The following is a 20,181-nucleotide window of genomic DNA, read 5'->3' on the forward strand; positions in this document are numbered from 1 at the left end:
CATTCCCAAGAAATGTTCATAACCCCACTTTTTCTTTAGTGGGAAAGGCACAAAAAAACTGCAGGAGAGATTCTCAGAGACAACCACAGCTGGGGAGCAAGGGAACACAGGCAGCGTCGCCAACTTTGAGCGAGTGAGTCTACTCAGTGTTCACAGCTCTGCTCGGCTCGATCCATCAGCTCGTTAAATTGGGTGATCAGAACCTGGGGAGGACCTGTAGCAACAGTAAAATGGCAATATCAAAGTACAAGGATGCATTGGATCACTTCATCGAAAAAAGCCTTTCAAAATTCTGGAAAAAAATTCAAAAGTTAAGCAGATGCTGGAAATCTGAATTGAAACAGGAACTTGGCAGATCCAACAGCATCTTAGAAAGACAAAGATAATGTTTCAGGTCAAACATCTTTGATCAAAACTGGCCTAGTTCTGATGAAGCAGCTTCAATCTGAAGCATTTACTCCATTTGCCCTTACAAAGGTTTCACTGCTGTTCTTGTGGAGGCGAGGATGAGGGTCTCAGAGTTTAGGGCTTTGGCAGCTTAAAAGTATGGCAACTGATGGCAAAGAATCAATATCAGGCATGTTGAAGAGACAAGAGTCAAAGAGGTACAGGTCTTGGAAATGTAAGGCTCAAGGCTGCTCTGACACTAAAAACATGACTTTGATGCTTCTGGCAAAGAAACAATTCACACCTCTGCATCCTGTTTACACTGCATTCCCCTTCAGTGAACGTTGCTAAATCTGCCTGCTGTTGCGGTATAAAAGACATTCCTCCCCGAGGCACATTTCATGTTTGTATCCTGCCAAGTAATGTTGTGAAGTAAACACTGTAAATAATCAGATTAGACAGCACAAAAGGGAGGAAGAGAGTTACTATTTCAATATTCCCATTCGCTCCCTCCCACCATCCTGCACCCCCAACACCCAATTCCCAGCATCTATTTAATTTTACTTTTACAGTATTCCTATTAAATGGATGTTCTGCCTGTAGCATAGTCTTACACTTTAGCACAATCACTTTGCTGTGCCAACAGTCACTGATTGGAGTTTTAATTCCCGCTGCTCTCTGTAAGGAGTTTGTAGTTTTCCCCATGACCACATGGAGTTCCTCCGAGTGCTCTGGTTTCCTCCCAAGTTTCGAAGATGCATGGTTGGTGTTGGCTTGTTATGCTGGTGCTGAAAGCTTCCTGACACGTGCGCTGTCCCCAGCACAATCCTCAGACAGTGTCAGCTGTAGACGCAACACAACTTATTTCGCTGTACGCGAGGAATAAGGCACATCTTTACATCTGCGTTTAGAATTAAATGCAATGCTAATTTAAGCGTTCAGCAGTGTTGAAAGGAAGTAACGGGTTTGATAAGGAGAAACTACTGCCTGGCTGGGAGACACACACAAGAGAAAATCTGCAGATGCTGAAGATCAAAGTAATACACAGAAATGCTGGAGGGACTCAGCAGGCCAGGCAGCATCTTAGTAAGCAGTCGACATTTCAGGCCGAGACCCTTCATCAGGTCTGGATAAGGGTCTCGGTCTGCAATACTGTTTACTGTTCTCCATAGATGCTGGCTGGCCTGCTGAGTTCCTCCAGCATTTTCTCTGTACAGCCTGTTTGGGAGAATTGAGAACAAAGTGACAGAAACCTTAATTCATATTCAGGGTGTGTGGTGAACTACATATACCTGTCTGGACACGCCCCCCCCCCCCGACTGCTCCTGTGGCTCGTCCCACTGACCGTGGTTCCTCCCATGGACCCCGGTATAAGGGCGATTGGAAACACAGCCCCGGCCTCAGTCTCCAGGATGTAGTATGGTGGTCAATTGCTACTTGTTATTTCTTCCAGCCAATAAAAGCCTATATCTCGCCTCACGTCTCTGAGAGTTATTGATGGTGCATCATGGTGATATTAAGAAGCGTGCAAGTTTTCACTACACTCAGTGAAGGAAGCACTCTCACTCTCCCCCGTCTACCCCACAATCTGCCAGTCCTCACAAGAGGCTGTGAATGAAACCAAGACCAATAAGTTGAGAGGCAAAAAAAAAGGGGTTCATGGAACCAAAATAGACGATGGTATCAAGGTACAGATCAGCCTTAATCTGAATGGCATAACAGGCTCTTATCTGTCTTGGGCTACGGGGCTGCCAAGCTTTTGCCATCTGCTAATCAGCCTTACCTAGATTTCATTCATCACTAACACTGCATCAGGCAGCACAGCAAAGGGTCTGAGATGATCTGTAGTCAGTGGGTGCGAGCTTGCCAGAGCTGTTCAAGATTCATGGGTACGAGGACATTAATGGACTCTTGGGTTGGAGAAACTGAAGTTAAGGATTATTGTCACGGCGCTAATCACTGCGTGTCAGATGCTAAGTGTGCGATACCTGTACGTTTTTCATTATTAAGACACAAATGCTATCTTGACAACCAGCCACTGTAGAAGTTGAGTTTGTCACCATGGAAACCATAAATGATCAATTAGAAAACCTGCCATTAACAGTTATCTAATGAGCCTTTGAACAGATGCACTTGTCAAATACTTCTGTGTGCTTTTGTAATTTAGTCCCTATGAAGCAACCTAAACTGAGACAATCTTGCTGTTATTTCTATAAAACTGTTTTCCATTCTAATTCTACACCTTCTTGACCATAAAACTTGGTAAATAGTTTTAGATTTTGCTGAACCTTCAGGAAATGCTTAGAACATTGCTGGAAGTTATAAACTACAGAAAGTAGTGGATACAGCCCGGTCCATCAAAGGCAAAGCCCTCCCCACCATTGAGCACATTCACAAGGTGTGCTGCCACAAGAAAGCAGCATCCATTATCAAGGCCATGCACTCTATTCACTGCTGCCATCTGGAAGGAGGTATAGGAACCTCAAGTCCCATACACCTCCAGGTTCAGGAACAGTTACTAATCTTCAAAACTCAGGCTCCTGAACAAGCATAGATAACTTCACTCACCTTAACACTAAGGTGATTCCACTCACTTTCAACTCATGTTCTCGGTATCATTTTTGTTTTTACAATTTGTCTTCTTTTGCACATTGATTGTTTGCCAATTGCTATTTAGCGTTTTTCCCCATAAGTTCTATTGAATTCTGATTTTTTTTGCAAATACCTGCAAGAAAATGAATCTCAAGGTAGGTTCTAGTAACATATAATAAATTTATGACCTTGATAACAAATTTACTTTGACCTGCCATTGAAACACTCATTTTTGCCTATTTAATAAACACTTAGTAAAAGGTTTTGGGTGGACTTCCATTTTACATTCTCCATTAAATTAAGGTCATCAAAATTCAAAGTGCATTTATTTATCTTAGTATGCCAAATACAATCTTGAGATTTATCATCTGCCAGGATGCATTGTATATACCTACTTGTCTGTGATTCTGCTGCAACCAGTTTTCTTTAATTGCACTGTAACTCACCATACTTGTGCATACAACAATACGCTGAACTTGACAAAGGTATAAAATCCAGATATAAAATATAGAGACGCCAGGCAGCGTCTTTTCTATGGAAAAGAGTACAGTCAATGTTTCAGGCTGAGACCCTTCAGCAGGACTGGTCAGCATAGAGCACAGAGGGGGAGCAGTGAGAGAGGGTTTCACTGAACTCCCAAAGGGAAGATTTAAACTTCTTCAGGGTGGGCATCCCTGGAAGAGACTTCACAGTCTAGTAGTCCAATCACAAACAAGAGAAAATCTGCAGATGCTGGAAGTCCGAGCAACACGCACAAAATGCTGGAGGAACTCAGCAGGCCAGGCAGCGTCTATGGAAAAGAGTACAGTTGACGTTTCAGGCTGAGACCCCTCAGTCTTGCTTGGCCTGAAATGCTGACTGTGCCCTTTTCCATAGACGCTGCCTGGCCTGCTGAGATCGTCCAGCATTTTTGTGTGTTGTGTTGCTTAGATTTCCAGCATCTGCAATTTTCCTATAGTTTGGTGGAAAAAAAGCAGTGAGGTTAGTGTTCATGGGATCAATGTCCACTCAGAAATCAGATGGCAGAAGGGGAAAAGCTGCTCCTGAATTGTTGAGTGTGTGCCTTCGGGACATTTACCTTTGCCTTGATGGTAGCAAAGAGAAAAAAGCATGTCCTGGCTGATGACGGTCCCCAATGGTGGATGCCACCTTTTTGAGGCACCCTTTAACCACTTTATCTCTTCAAGGTGAACCTTAAACATTACCAGTTTTGACTAAGCTTTGGGAATCTGTTCTAACATCTCATCTTTTATCTTCATCATCATCATCATGTGCTGTGTTGTATGACGTGGCTGATTATAGTCAATGACCATGATTATTCCTGGCAAACTATTATCTTAAGTATTAAATTTAAGTCTCCAGTAATGTGCCCTGGGCATTTTATTGCTTAACAAAAAACAATCACACCAATGCAATTTGTCATTTGCTAGTCACTTATTGCATTATATGACGCTTAATTTTGTAGATTACAACTGGCAAGTTTAAGTGCTGATCAAGCTGAGATTCTGATCTCAAGCTGGTGTTACAGTTGTGGCAATTTAGCAGTCTCCATACCTTAGGCTAGGAGGCGGCAAGGCTTTCAATCCTTATTGCTTTGAGCAAGCACAATGGCAAGACTCTTGGCAGTGTGGGCGATCAGAGGGATCTTGGGGTCCGAGTCCATAGGGGGCTCAAAGCAGCTGCGCACGTTGACTCTGTGGTTAAGAAGGAGTACGATGTATTGGGCTTCATCAATCGTGGAATTGAATTTAGGAGCTGAGAGATAATGTTGCAGTTATGTAGGACCCTGGTCAGACCCCACTTGGGAGTACTGTGCTCAGTTCTGGTCGCCTCACTACAGGAAGGATGTGGAAACTATGGAAAGGGTGCAGAGGAGATTTACAAGGATGTTGCCTGGATTGGGGATCATGCCTTATGTGAATAGTTTGAGTGAACTCGGCCTTTTCTCTTTGGAGTGAAGGAGGATGAGAGGTGACCTGATAGAGGTGTACAAGATGATGAGAGGCATTGATCGTGTGGATAGTCAGTGGCTTTTTCCCAGGGCTGAAATGGTTGCCACAAGAGGACACAGGTTTAAGGTGCTGGGGAGTAGGTACAGAGGAGATGTCAGGGGTAAGTTTTTTTACTCAGAGAGTGGCAGGTGCATGGAATGGGCTGCCGGCAACAGTGGTGGAAGCAAATACAATAGGATCTTTTAAGAGACTTTTAGATAGGTACATGGAGCTTAGTAAAATAGAGGGCTATAGGTAAGCCTAGTAATTTCTGAGGTAAGGACATGTTCGGCACAACTTTGTGGGCCAAAGGGCCTGTATTGTGCTGTAGGTTTTCTATGTTTCTAATGCAAGTACAAGGGCTGGACATTATGTAAAAACTTTTGGGCAAAGTTGGGGAGGAAGGCATCAAGCAGGGGCAAAGTTCAGGACTATTGTTTTAATAGGGCAAGCAATTGAAGTTCACAGTCTAAGTAAATTTCATTGCAAAAGAACATACATATTACCATATACAACCTTAAGATTCATTTTCTTGTGGGCATAACTCAGCAAATCTATAGAATAGTAACTATAACAGGATCAATGAACAATCAGAGTCAGAAGACAAACTGTGCAAATGCAAATACAAATAAATAGCAATAAATAACAAGGGCATGAGATTATGAGGTAAAAAGTCCTTAAAGTGAGATCATTAGTTGCAGGAACATTTCAATAGTGGGGCAAGTGATTGTGGTTATCCTCTTTTACTCAAGAGCCTGATGGCTGAGGGGTAGAAACCGTTCTTGAATGTGGCGGTGCGAGTTCGGAGACTCCTGAGTCCTAAAGACATGACAATAACATTATCAATAGGTAACAAATCTAATTCCATTCAAGAGAAGCATCTGGACCGGACCGAGTACTGGGGTCCCGTGCTGACCAACTGGCTGGTGTATTCACGGTTATCTTTGGCCTCTCACTTCGGCAGTGCATTGTGCCCACCTGCAAGCAGGCTTCAGTCATGCCAGAACCTGGAAGAGTGTGGCGGCTTGCCTCGGTGACTGCCGCCCACTGGCACTTTCATCGGTGGTGATGGGGTACTTTGAGAGGCTGGTGTTGGAACATGTCGGCTCCTGCCTCAGTGACGGTTTGAGTTTGTTCCAGTTTGCCTACTGGAACAACAGGTCCATTGCAGATGTTATCTCACTAGCTCTTCATACAACCCTGGAACACCTGGACAGCAGGAATACATACATCAGGATGCTCTTTATCAATTATAGCTTGGCATTTAGTGCCGGTGACCCTCAAAGATGATCAGTAAGCTCCATATCCTGAGCCTCAATACAAAATGGATTTTGTCACTTGTAGACTCCAATCAGTTCGAATTGGTAAGGACATCTCCTTCAGTCTCCATCAGCATGGGTGCACCATGTGCTTGGCTCCCGCTCTTCTCGCTGTACACCTATGATGATGTGGTTAAGTACAGCTCCAATACTATATTCAAGTTTTCTAAAGACCTCTCTCTTGTGGCCCTTATCAAAGGTGGCGATGAATCGATAGGTGGGAGGGAGATTGAGAATTTGGCTACGTGGTGTCATATCAACAACCCCTCACTCAATGTCAGTGGGACCAAGGAACTGATTGTAGACTTCAGGAGAGCGAAGACAGAAGTCCATGACCCAGTAATCATCGGAGGATCAGAGGTGGAGAAAGTTAGTGACTTTAAATTCCTGGGTGTCACTATCTCAAAGGATCTGTCCTGGACCCATCACAGAAATATAATTGCGAAGAAAGCACGACAGCGCCTCTACTTCCTCAGATGTCTGCGGAGATTCGGCATGACATCAAAAACCTTGACAAAAACGTCTATGGATGTCTGGTGACTGACTGCATCACGGCCTGGTACGGGAACACCAGTGCCTTTGAGTGGAAAATCCGAAAAGGGGCGGTGGGTTCTGCCCAGGACATCATGGGTAAAGCCCTCCCAACCACTGAGCACATCTACATGAGGCACCGTCATAGGAGGACTGCATCCATCAAAGATTTTCACCGCCCAGGCCATGTTCGTTTCTTGCTGTTGCCATCAGGTAGAAGGTACAGGAGCCTCAGGACTCGTGCCACCAGGTTCAAGAACAGTTACTACCCCTCAACCACCAGGCTCTTGAGCAAAAAGAGGATAATTACACTCATCAATTGAGATGTTCCCACAACCAATGATCTTACTTTAAGGACTCTTTATCATGTTATTCCATGCTCTTGTTATTTATTGCTATTTATTTATATTTGCATTTGCCCAGTTTGATTTCTATGCTCTTGCTCTTTCATTGATCCCATTATAGTCACTATTCTATAGATTTGCTGAGTATGCCCGCAGTAAAAACAGAACCTCAGGGTTGTATGTGGAGACATACATGTAGTCTAATAATAAAATTTACTTTGAACTTTGAACTCAAGAAAAAAAAGCACATACCTGCATGAACCTCCATATGCCTGCATGCATATGTCCATATGTGTATATGATATGTGCACATATACTTGAATGCTCAGGAGAAAATTTGCTTCCGTATATCTCATTATGGCAAAGATATTTACAGTGGTAGGTTGCTTTGAAATAAACTACATTAAGAAAAAGTGACAGTTACTGTCAAAGAACCTGTAATTATCTGATCTCAATTGGTTAATTGTACTACACTCAATGGCCACTTTATTAGATACACCTGCTCACTAACGCAAACATCTAATCAGCCAATCATGTGGCAGCAACTCGATGCATAAAAGCACGCAGACATGGTCAAGAAGTTCAGTTGTTCAGGCCAAACATCAGAATGGGGAAGAAACGTGATCTAAGTGACTTTGACTGTGGAGTGATTGTTGGTGCCAGGCAGGGTGGGTTGAGTATCTCAGAAACTGCTGATCTCTTGGGATTTTTCACAAACAACAGTCTCTAGATTTTACAGAGAAGGGTGCAAAAAGCAAAAGATAATCCAGTAAACAGGAGTTTTGTGGGCAAAAAATGTCTTGTTACTGAGAGAGGTCAGAGGAGAATGGCAGAAATGGTTCAAGCTGACAAGAAGGCGACAGTAACTCAAATAACCACGTGTTACAACAGTGGTGTGCAGAAGAGCATCTCTGAATGCACAACACATTGAACTTGAAGTGGATGGGCTACAGAGGCAAAAGACCACAAACGCGCACTCAGTGACCAAGCACTAAGTACAGGAAGTACTTAAAGAATAAAGTGGCCACTGAGCTTAAATGCTAAGCAATACCAATTAGTCCACAGGTCTGATGATGACGAGGGTAAGCTGCTTCAAATGAAAGCCATAAATATAACAAATTGTCTGCAAATCTTATTATCCCATAAGAACGCTACCAGTTAAATGTTCTCACCCACACAGTACATTATAACACTATTCACAATTAGATGTGATCAAACCCAATTGTAGAATACATAAAGGTTAGAAAATATAGTGGATGTGCTGACTTGATCATTTCTGTGCTCAATGAGGTGTCAGGTTACTGAAGACACTGTTAATCATGTAGCAGTTCATTGCATTTCTCAGTGACCTCTCGAAGCATCCTATATGTATTGCTATGAAGTGCACAGATTTAAACTAAGGAAATAAAGCCAGCGTTTTTAATATGATGTCAAAAGATACTTGGATTGTGAGAGTTGGTGGGGGTGGGTGGGGGGTCAGATTTTGAGTGGGACCCAAGGACAATTAATTGTCTGGTTATCATGCTGACTTAATGTACAAAGTCAACCTGAAATGCTAAATCAAGTTAGTCAATGCAAACTGCAACATTTTCTTCTACATCATTCTTCAGATGAAAATACAGTGAGAATGTGAATTCCAGTTCTAGAGTCTCCAGCATTTACCTTACCAGTTCTTTTCAGAGTCCAAATTAACCACACTAGCTAGATGACAGCCAATTTCACTTCAAGCACGCAAGTCTCCCACACAATGACTTCTCACCCTCTGACTGCTCCATTTCTATCAGTTTCATCAGATCTGCACTGCTCATTTTCCAAAACTACCAAGGGGTCACAGAAACAATCAATACCAGAAGAATTCAGTGGCTCAAGCAGCAACGCTGGGGGAGAAGTCATGGCCATTTTAGAATAGAACGTAGAATATTTGAGGTATGGCTTACTTGCCAGGCGAAATCCACCTCCACCATGTCGATTGTGATGGGTGTAATTAAAACCTGCAGCCACCCTTGCCATTGGTTGACTTGTGCATCGTGGCACCTAGCGTCCAGTTTCAAACACTCGGGGTATAAAGAGTAACACTTGTGGGAGGTTCCCTCTCCCTATTGTTTAAGTCACGCTGGGGAAGGTATATGCTCTATCTGCTCTTTTAGCCAAGTATCTGTTAATTGAAGATTTAGTTCTGTAAGTTTATGTAAGTTGGGGGAACTTACATGTTTGGTTGAGTTTTAAAACTCAGATTAATCTGCCTAATTACAGTCAGTGTTTTCCGTCTCACTCACTAAACCCGTGAACCTGCTTCCACGTTACAATGGTACAGCACAGTGCAGACCCAACTGCCCATAATCTTTTGCTGAACTTTTAACCAGCTCTAAGATTAATCTAGACCAGGGGTGGGCAAACTTTTTGACTTGTGGGCCACAAAGGGTTCTAAAATTTGACAGGGGGGCCGGACCAGGAGCAGATGGACAGAGTGTTTTGGTAATACACCTCATAAGAGAAAATAAAATATCATGGGATATATAGAAAACATGTGCTTTAATTTCAATTGAAAATGAACAAATGCATTACAACAAAATATCTGTCTTTGAAGTCCCATGGTATTTAGCTATTTATTGAAATGACTTTTAAAACACTGAAAATTAAATGAATAAAATACAGCTTTTTTTAATAGTAACAGTTATTATTTTAAAGCACTGAAAATTCTGTTATCCTTCAAGATATTATCATCATCACTCTCCTCCTGACTGTCTTTATTTCAAAAACGGTAGGAGATGCAGGTCTACTTGTCCTGCTCCTTCTTATTCAATTGTCCCCTGTGCCAAAACTCAACAACGACCAGCACAAATACAGAACAATGACAGCGCGCCAGTATGCGGAGCGCATTATTTGATCTGGAGCGCATTTTTTTTTTGAGAACGTACGTGCACCTGCACACTACTCATGTCCATCACTTAACAGAAATGACATGTAACATGTAAGGCTTATTGAAAAAAATATTTTCAAATGCATTTTTTACATAACACAACGAAGAAACTTATTTTTAATTTCAGTGGGAACAGTGTTGTTGGTCTCCCTTTTTAGCCAGCGCATCAAAGTCTGGATTTAGTTTTGTTGTGGCGATTCTCAGGATGGATCTGAGATGTTGGTCAGTTAACTTGGATCTGTGGCTGGCTTTGTTGATGTTCATGACGCTGAATGCCTGTTCACATAAATAGGTCGAGCCGAACAAAGAGTAAAGCGCAAATGTGGAGTAATACGCTGCACCTCAACAAAGGTCAATGTATATAGAGTGCGTCATCTATTGGGAAAACGCCAGAATTGCTGGGAAAAAACGTTAACAAGATTTATTAATATAATTTCATCAAGTTCTGCGGGCATATGGCCCGCGGGCCGTAGTTTGCCCATGCCTGATCTAGACCATCCATCCTGCATGGCCCTCTATTTTACTATCATTCATGTGACTAAGAGCCACTTAACTGTTCCTAATGTATCTGCCTCTGCCACCAACCCAAGTTCCACACATCCACTACTCGGTGTTAAAAAAAACTGGATCGAGACACTGCATCAGAGCCAAAAGACTTATTTCTCCCAAGCTCAGCTCAAAGCAGAGGGAGTGTTGATGCTAGTAGAGACTGCGGTATCATTGGACCTGCTGTTCACAGTGGAGGCAAGAAATAGTTGGAAAGGGAAGGGGGGGGGCAAGGTCTTTTATTTAATTTGTTTACCTGCACTGCACTTTCTCTGTAGCTGCTACTGTGCAAGTTGCAAGAAGACCCAAGTGTTAAGCTAATGTCCAGGCAAGGATAGTTTACAGATAGTGTTCAGTCAACCCAAACTAGAGAGGTCTTTGAAGAGCAGATCTTCCCTTTGCACAGCAAGGGGCTAAAGCCATTTGGAGTATGGACACAAGATAAAATACAAATGAAGGATTCTGGAGTGACACTTACTATTGGTCAGTCATTTTAATTCTGAAGTATTATTGACTGTTAAATGAATCAACTCTATTGGCTATTAATACCTGTAACATCATTGTGATTGGCGATTATACAGATAAGAAATTTGAACATCCAGAAGGTTACCAATTGGTCAATATCTGTATCTAACTAGTCAATTTCGGTACAAACATGTACTTGGTTCAAATTTCAGATCAGTGTGGTGACAGGGACACAAAAATGATGTATGATTGAGGAATGAATGTGAATTTTCAGAGTCCAGTTGATCGCTGATAATACCAATTACATTCTGCATGGTTTTCTTTGTAGTACCTCAACATACCTGGTGTTAGGAATGGTCTATCTACATACAATAGCGTTTCATTGCATCTCAGTAAACATAATAAACCCATTCCATTGCACGTTAATTTTGTTTTAAATCTGTGTAGACACTTGAAGTGAATAACGTGGACTTCTGGTCCATATAGGAGGAAGCTTTATTGAAATAGTTAAACAAGTTTCCTGTCATGGGTGTGGGATATTACAGCTATTTTGAAGACCTAAATGATAGTGACTTGACCACCATTCCATAAACAGCCCCACAAATGTAATCTTAAACAATGATTTTGCTTCAGGCAACTCAAGTTGGCCATCACTTCACTTTCTTTGCAATATTGCTCTAAGGTTGTGGAAGACACAATTCACGAAGGATGCTGGTATATCAATACATACGTACACATTTATTTATTATTATGGTTTATAGTATTTTATGCACTGCAATGAACTGCTGCCATAAAATAATACAATTCACAACCTGTGCCAGTTATGTTATACCTGAATACATAGAACATAGAATAGTACAGCACTGATTCTGAGACCCTTCGGCTAACCTTTATGCTAACCTTTTAACCTACTCTGTGATCAATCCAACCCTTCCAACCTGCATAGCCCTCCAGTTTTCTTTCATCCGTGTGCCTCAGAGTCTCTTAAATGTCCCCAATGTATCTGCGTCTAACACCTACCCTTGCAGGATGTTCCATGCACTCATCACTGTGTGTAAAGAAACACATCTCTGACTTCCTCCCTATACTTTCCCTTCAATTCATGCCTCCTAACACTAGTTACTTGCACCCTCGGAAAATGTCTGGTGCTCTCCACCCAATCAATGCCTCTTGGTACACCTCTATCAAGTCACCTCTCATCCTCCTTCACCCCAAACAGAAAATCCCTAGCTCACTAAACTTATCTTCAACCCATCCTTTATTTTTGTCTACGATTCATGGATTCTTTGTTCCCTTGTTCCTCCTGAATTGCCTTGCCCCATCTTGGAGTGATCTACCTGCTCAAATACAACAAACAAGATGATGAACAGTAAAGAACAGCCAAGCCTCCTCGCAAAGCTCACAAGATTAAAGTGTCTATCACCGATCAGCACTATCCAATGTTATACACACAAAGCACTGGAGGAACTCAGCAGATCAGACAGCATCTTTGGAAATGGATAAACAGTCAACGTTTTGGGCTGAGACCCTTCCTTAGGACTGGAAAGGAAGGGGCAAAGATGTCAGAATAAAAAGGTGTGGCTGGGGAAGGAGGATAGCTGGTAGGTGAAGCCAGGTGGGTGAGAAAGGTAAAGGGCTGGAGAGGAAGGAATCTGATAGGAGAGGAGAAAGTGAAGGAGGATAGAAGCCAGGGAGAGGTGATGAGCAGGTGAGAAAAGCTAAGAGGTCAGAGAGGGGAATAGAAGACTGGAAAGAGAAATCAATATTCATGCCATCAGGTTGGAGGTACCTAGATAGAATAAATGGTGGCGTTGCTCCCCTACTCTGAGGATGGCCTCATCGTGGACCAAAAGGAGGCCACGGACTGACACGTAATGGGAATCAGAATTAAAATTTTGACCACTGGGAAGTTCTATATTTGGCAAATGGAGCAGTGGTGCTTGATGAAGTGGTCTCCCAATTCCAATGTTATGTAGTTGGCCCTTGTCCTCAGTGTGTTCCCAGTTCCTAAACTATTGCAACTTTCCTTTGTTCTCTTTCCTCTTAATATCTACATACTAAAACCTAAGCTTGGCATCATCTAATCATCTTCAACGTTTTCATTGTTACCATGGGCATCAGGGTCACATAGTGGTTAGCACAATGCTTTACAGTACCAACGACCTGGGTTCAAGTCCTGCCGTTCTCTATAAGGAGTTCTCCCTGTAACCACAAACTTTTCCTCCAGGTACTCTGGTTTCCTTCCACAGTCCAAAAACGTACCAGTTGGTAAGCTAACTGGTCATTGTAAATTGTCCCAAGATTAGGCTAGGGTTAAATTGGGGGTTGCTGAGCGGCATGGATCGAAGGGCTGGAAGAGCCTATTCTGCACTGCATCTTAATAAAATAAATGAATAAATATGTATAGGAGATCATCAGTATCATTCTAGATTCCAATGAATATTATATTTTATGATTCAGATCATTAAATCAAACAAAAGTGGGTGGGAGTGCAAGTTGTGAGTTGGATGTAGAGGCATTAAGGTGAATTTGACTAGTTGATTGATTGAGCAGATACATGGAATGATGTGAAATTGTTCACCTCTTTTTCTACATGGGAATCTCTCACCTTTAACTGCTCAATGTGGAGAAGGTGCATTTAGGACAGTACTGACCACCAAGCTCTTTCAATTGAAGCAAACCAGTGTCTGGGCAAGTAGTGGAAGGTGCACAGAAGCTCTCAAACCATGCACCCACCCACCCACTCTGTCAAGGCACCAGAGCTGCGGCAGAGTCCATGAATTTCAAGCACCCCAGAACCTACAGGAGGGATGAGAAGATTATCACAACACCTTGGTTACCTAATCTTTAACATACGATTCTCAGAAGTGAGAAGTGTCTGTGCTGGTGGTGTAGTGGCATTCAGACCCGATTTTGGAGTGAGAGGTCCTGGGTTTGAATCCGGCTGGTTCCTTGCAAAAGTTCCACGCGTACTGGGTTGAGCATTGAGCTAGCAACTCGGCTGCTTGAAAACAAACACTAAAGAAACAGCAAGGTTGATGCGCCAAACTGGCACAGGGAGGGACTTCTCAGAAGTAACTTTGCCTCGCTATTTGATATCAACCAACAGATCTAATAGCAAGTCAGAAATACTAATGAATCATTGTCAACATGCATCAGTGAGTTTTGGATAATTCTAATCTCTGATTCTGTGTAATGACTGCAGTTTCCATTATGGAGAGACTAATAGAGCTGTGGATTAACCATCTTTCTAATCCTAACACTTGTCGTTATGTATGGGCTCCAAGACCACACTCTTATCATAAACAAATGATTGTAGGTTCCTGCCAAACTCCAGAGACTTGAGTAAATTCAATGCACTACAGTAGGAGTGCTGTACTCAGAAATATCTGCTCACTTTTTCCCCATGTTAAGGTGACCCCCTATTTGCTATCGCAAGAGATCCCAAAGATTGGAGGAATTAATCCTGACCAACAAGTATCCATCCCTCCAAGAGGACCACAACCTTGCCATGGTTTGGGGGCATGCGTGCCTCAATGACCTGGAGAGCTATGCTTGGCTGGAGTCAGTCAGGGCCTTGCTTTGACTCTTGGTAGGGTCACCCATGCCAAACAGGTCAAAGGATAGAGGCCAGACTAAAAGTGGTCCATCAGTCTTCCATATTTGGGGGTTCAGCTGAGGGCCAACCATCCTAACAGCAAACCAAAATTGTTGCAGAAACAGTAATGAAGAATTCTTCTACATCTGAGTGTGATGGGTGCCCTAAACCCCATCAGTGTAACAGGCAATTGGCAGGTAACAAGTACCCATCAACCAATTTCTGAAAAGGACATCAAGATATCCTATTTTCATTTTCATATGATCAAGTGGATAACGGAAGCTAGAGTAGATACACAGAACTGATCATTCTCACCTCAACAAAATGAAATTTTACTGAAATACCTACTACTTTATTAATAATTACAATATCAATTCTATATCCAGAACTAGCACACTAAGCCAGATGTACACATACAAGCATAAATACTTTACTGTATGAAGCAGACATCTCTAAATAGATTTGATCTAGAGACTTATGTTTGTGGAGGGAAACAAATGAAAGACTGCAGGCTAAAAGTGAGCAAGGCTGCTTCTGCCAAATACAGATAGGGTATAATTGACAATTGAAAGTAATTACCTAATCCAAAATATCTTGGGCTCAGATCCTCCATCAGGCAGGACAGAGGTGATGTTTATTCAGACCACTTCAGCAACAAGTTAATGGACTATACAGATTCATGATGCTCGGGCTACACATAATGGAATGGGAGATCAAAAGGGGGATTAAGGTCGTGTATAAAAAAAGATTGCTCTGTGCAGAGAGCCTCACCTTTTCAAGCCATGATTCAGAATAAAAGCATTATATATTATACGGTCTACACCAATCCCTGTGAGTAGTTTCCTTTTCACCAAACAATACAAAATAATTAGCATGGTTTCACTGTGGTGTTAAAATAGCAACTGTATTAATAATAGATGCTGTGAAAAGAATGCACAGCATTAGGGCACGACAGATTTATAATGGGTCAAAACAGCAAAAAGAATTCAAGTATAATTTTCCTACTGCAGATACAATGTCACAGGTGGTATGACAATTCTTGTGAAATTAATCAAGAAAGCAAGACTCCAGTAGTCCAGTCTATCCAATGAATGTGAAATTCCTAATTGCCAAAATTATTGTCCTATTTAGAGACGCACCACGGACAGGCCCTTTCGGCACAATGAGGCGCGCCGCCAAGAAACCCAGCTATTTCTCACTAGTCTAATCACAGAACAATTTACAATGGCCAATTATCCTACTAACTAACCAGGTCTTTGGACGGTGGGAAGAAAATGGAGCTCCCGGAAGAAACCCACTCACAGGAAGGGCATACAAACTTCTTACAGACAGTGTTGGAATTCAACTTCCATCTCCAACACCACAAGCTGTAATATTGTTGCACTAAACGCTACAGTACTGTTTTCATTTTCTATAATTGGGAAAACCGCAAGCCCATTATGAAAGGCATCATAAACTAGTATTTTATTTATTGAGATAAAGCACAGAATAGACCCTTCTGGCCTTTGAGCCCTGCTGCTCAGCAATCCTCGATTTAACACTCTAGCCTAATCACCGGACAATTTACAATGACCAATTAACCTACGACTTTGGACTGTGGTAGGAAACCCACGCGGTTACGGAGAGAACGTGCAAACTCCTTACAGGCAGCGGGAAGAATTGAGCCCATGTTGCTGGTACTGTAAAGCATTATGCTAACCATTACACTCCTGTGCCAGCCTTGGTTCTGAGATCAGAATAAACTTAAAAACAAGTCTGAAATACTAATGCATTATTGTCAACATACATCAGTCAGTTCTGGATAAAACAAATCTCTTATTCCATATAATGACTGCAGTTTCCATTATGGACAGACTAATAGGGCTGTGGATTAAAAACAATCGGGACCACACCTTTCTCCTTTTATCTGGTTTTAAGTATTCATTGGCAATGCCTAAATAGAAAATAATCATAAGGCATTGCAAACCTGCAGAGCCAAACTCCGTGACAGATTTCCCCTCTATCTGCAATGCCACAAGATCCTCAAAACAAAGCTTATTATTGAAAATTTAAAATTGTCAGTATTCTCTGGCCAGCCAATCTGCAATACCTACTTTATGCATGGACAGAAGGCTGAAAAAAAAACAACTAAACCAGTGCATTTAGTGGCCAGAACTCAGTTTTCATCCTTTGTAACTTGAGCTCATCTGGCATGTTATCCTGCACCAGGTCCTGTTCAGCTATTAACCCCTCATTTCTAGACCAGCAACTGAATTCTAATTTTTTTTAATCCTTGGAGAATCCATGCCTTTTCTACCTCTGTATCCTCTCCTAGCTCTATAAAACAAACTGGAGATTACTTTTCAAAATCCAGGTTATTGTGCTTTCCTGATTTTCCATTGCTTCCACATCAGCGGATACACCTTAACCATCAGGCTCTTGAACCAGTGTGGATAACTTCACTTACCACAACACTGAACTGCTGCCACAACCTATGGACTCACTTTTAAAGATTCTACAAGTTATGTTCTTGATACATATTGCTTATTATTATTATTATTATTACTTCTACTCTCTTTGCATTTGCACAGTGTTGTTTTTCAGAATCAGGTTTATTATCACTGGCATATGCCGTGAAATTTGTTAACTTAGCGGCAGCCATACAATGCAATACGTGATAATAATGAAAATAAATCCATCAATTGCATTAAGTATATATGTATATTAAATAGATTAAAGTAGTGCAAAACCCAATTAATACTTTTTTTTAAAATGGTGAGGTAGTTCACGGGTTCAATGTCCATTTAGGAATCATATGGCAGAGAGGAAGAAGCTGTTCCTGAATCCCACATTGGTTGTTTGTCCGTCTGTCGTGTGCATTTTTAAAAAATGATTCCAATGTGTTTCTTTCTAGTTACAATGAGTGCCTGCAAGAAAATGAATCTCAGGATTGTATATGATGACATATACATTCTTTGATTAAAAAAAAAACTTACTTCGAACTTTGGCTACCCTTTAACTGCTGAGGCCCTACACATGAACCTCTTCCTACAAACCTCATTTAAGGTGGCCCCTAAAACCTGCTTTATCTTCAAGATTAGATTTATTAGTCAAACGTACATTGGAACATATGAAGTGCATCATTTGTGTTAATAACTAGCACAGTGAGGATGTGCTGGGGCATGCCACAGGTGTCGCCACACTTCAGATGCCTACGTATTTTGTCCACTACATTCAGCAAAACACACAGCCAACATACAAGTCAGACAAAACAAACACCTTCCTGTCCCCATGAGGTCATGACACCCTATTAACCTTGGACCTCCAACCCCAGGATCATCATCAGGCCTCTGACCTCCAGGCCTCAGTCCCCCCAACCCATTACATCATCTTCTCCAAATCAAATTCTATAACACCCTTAATAAGAACACAAAATGCTGGCAGAACTCAGCAGGCCAGACAGCATCTATGGGAGGAGGTAGTGACGACGTTTCCTGATGAAGGGTTTCGGCCCGAAACGTCGTCACTACATCTTCCCATAGATGCTGTCTGGCCTGCTGAGTTCTGCCAGCATTTGGTGTTTTTATTTATTTTCAGCAACTGCAGATTCACTCATGTTGTCTATAATACCCTTAATTACTTTTCATTTTGGTATTTGGAAATGCTGCTGTGAACAGCCAAGTTAAGGAAATTTTTGTTTTAAATTCATCCATCTCTGCCTTGGATACTTTTTGCTTTTTTTCCTCTCTCTGGCAAGACAATGTCTGTCAAAAGTGTAGGGAGGGAGTGATTCAACATTTCAACCTAATTTTTTGACATCAGCAAAACACAACACTTTCTAGCAGCTGTGGCTGAACGCCAGTCTCAGCCATACACCTTGCCCACTGTTCCTGGAACCCCCCAAGGTGAACGGGAGCAGCTCTACTCCCACCAGAATATTGATCAGGTAATTAAGCATAATTTAGGTGTTTAATCACTGACTTCTGACCTTATGACCCAGTAATGACACAAGAGCCTTAATATTGATTCTCAGTAGGACTGGGTAGAGTGCATAAAAATATACAATAGAAGTTAATGATAATTTTATTCTATAGTTCATTCTCTAGGATTATTTTAATAATTCAAGAGAAGTATAAAGAGTCAATGTTTTGAGCTGAGACCTTTCATCAGGATGTGTTGAAGGTTCTAGGCCCAATATGTCAACTCTTTATTCCTCTCCATTGATGCTGCCTGACATGCTGAGATTTGTGTGTGTTACTCTGGATTTTCAGCACCACTTGTGTTTTCATTTATTCAAATTACTGTAGTGCATACACAAGCAGGTCAGCATTTGTAATGGTGACCACAGGCAACAGAGCTGAAGTGCTTTGGTTAAGCATTAATTTTATAGACAAAGAACAACTGGGAGATTTTGCACAGAAAATGGAGGAAATGGAATTTGGGAACAAGCCATGGATATCCTTGCCAAGGACTCAGCACAGAATACCACAGCCCAGGAGCTAATTCTGGACAATGAGTTATAACAAAAGATTAATTGTTAGCTACATTGCTTTGTAAAGACTCAAATGGTTGATCCTGTGCATTATGAAATGTGCACGAGGTAGCTTTTAATGTTTCTTTCAGTGCATATGATGTATTAAACAAATTAACAGTAACATCAGATGACCATCTTAAGTGTACTGATGAGATTTTAATAAAAGTTGAAATAATTGGACACACGTGTTAGAAGAAAACAAAGCAAGATCCAAACGAAATATGGACAATTATAAATGAAATAATTGATGAGTAGAACAGAAGCGAATGGCGAGAACAGAGTATGCTCAGCCTTCATGCCCTGCATGATGAACAACTTTCCAACACGCTACGTGGGTTCAGATACAAAGGTCTAACATTTAAGCAAAGTAGCAATGAAGCAGCTTCCACTGAGACTTCGCCCCGAGAGGGAATCAGGAGAAACACAAGACTGGAGACTACAAATTAACTGCAAGAAATGGCTCGCACTGAACTATCCATGGTGCTGAAAACCGACACACCCATAACGTAGAGTGCAAATGCACAATCTCTCAATCAATTCTCCAAAAGGTAACAGCGCGATAACATATGATATTGATGATATGTACAAGGAATGACATTTAAAAGATCCAGAGTGGAAAAAAAAATTACGTTTCATTATTTCTTTTAGTCATTGCTGAACCCTTCATCTAAAGATTTGATATTCAAGAGCAAAAGGAATGAAATTTTCCATGTCGTTCAACCAAAGTAAATCAACTTTCTGAGCACCTACATGGCAATCACCTTGTAGCCAATAGTGATTCTGCTAATATACTGCTTGAACCAAACATGCATTTTGTCACTAAAACTCTTTTCTTCCAGCTCCATCACTTGATTGTGCTGTTTCTCCCTTCCAGTTAAAATCTCAGTCCTTGCCTTTATCAGCCCTTGGTCTGAGTTCTCTGCTGTCCCACCTAGCCACAAATTAGAATGGCCTTCATCTTGTGCTTTACCAACT

The 20,181-nt window shown here is 41.6% G+C and overlaps 1 protein-coding gene across 1 annotated transcript in view; it reads right to left on the bottom strand.

Annotated features, from left to right (window-relative positions):
- The window catches only part of sgsm2 (small G protein signaling modulator 2), a 267,608-nt gene that overhangs the window by 195,205 nt on the left and 52,222 nt on the right, over positions 1–20,181 (bottom strand). The gene's annotated exons all lie outside the window — the stretch shown is intronic.

The sequence above is a fragment of the Hypanus sabinus genome, chromosome 6 (assembly GCF_030144855.1).
Source record: "Hypanus sabinus isolate sHypSab1 chromosome 6, sHypSab1.hap1, whole genome shotgun sequence".
Classification (NCBI taxonomy): Eukaryota; Metazoa; Chordata; class Chondrichthyes; order Myliobatiformes; family Dasyatidae; genus Hypanus; species Hypanus sabinus.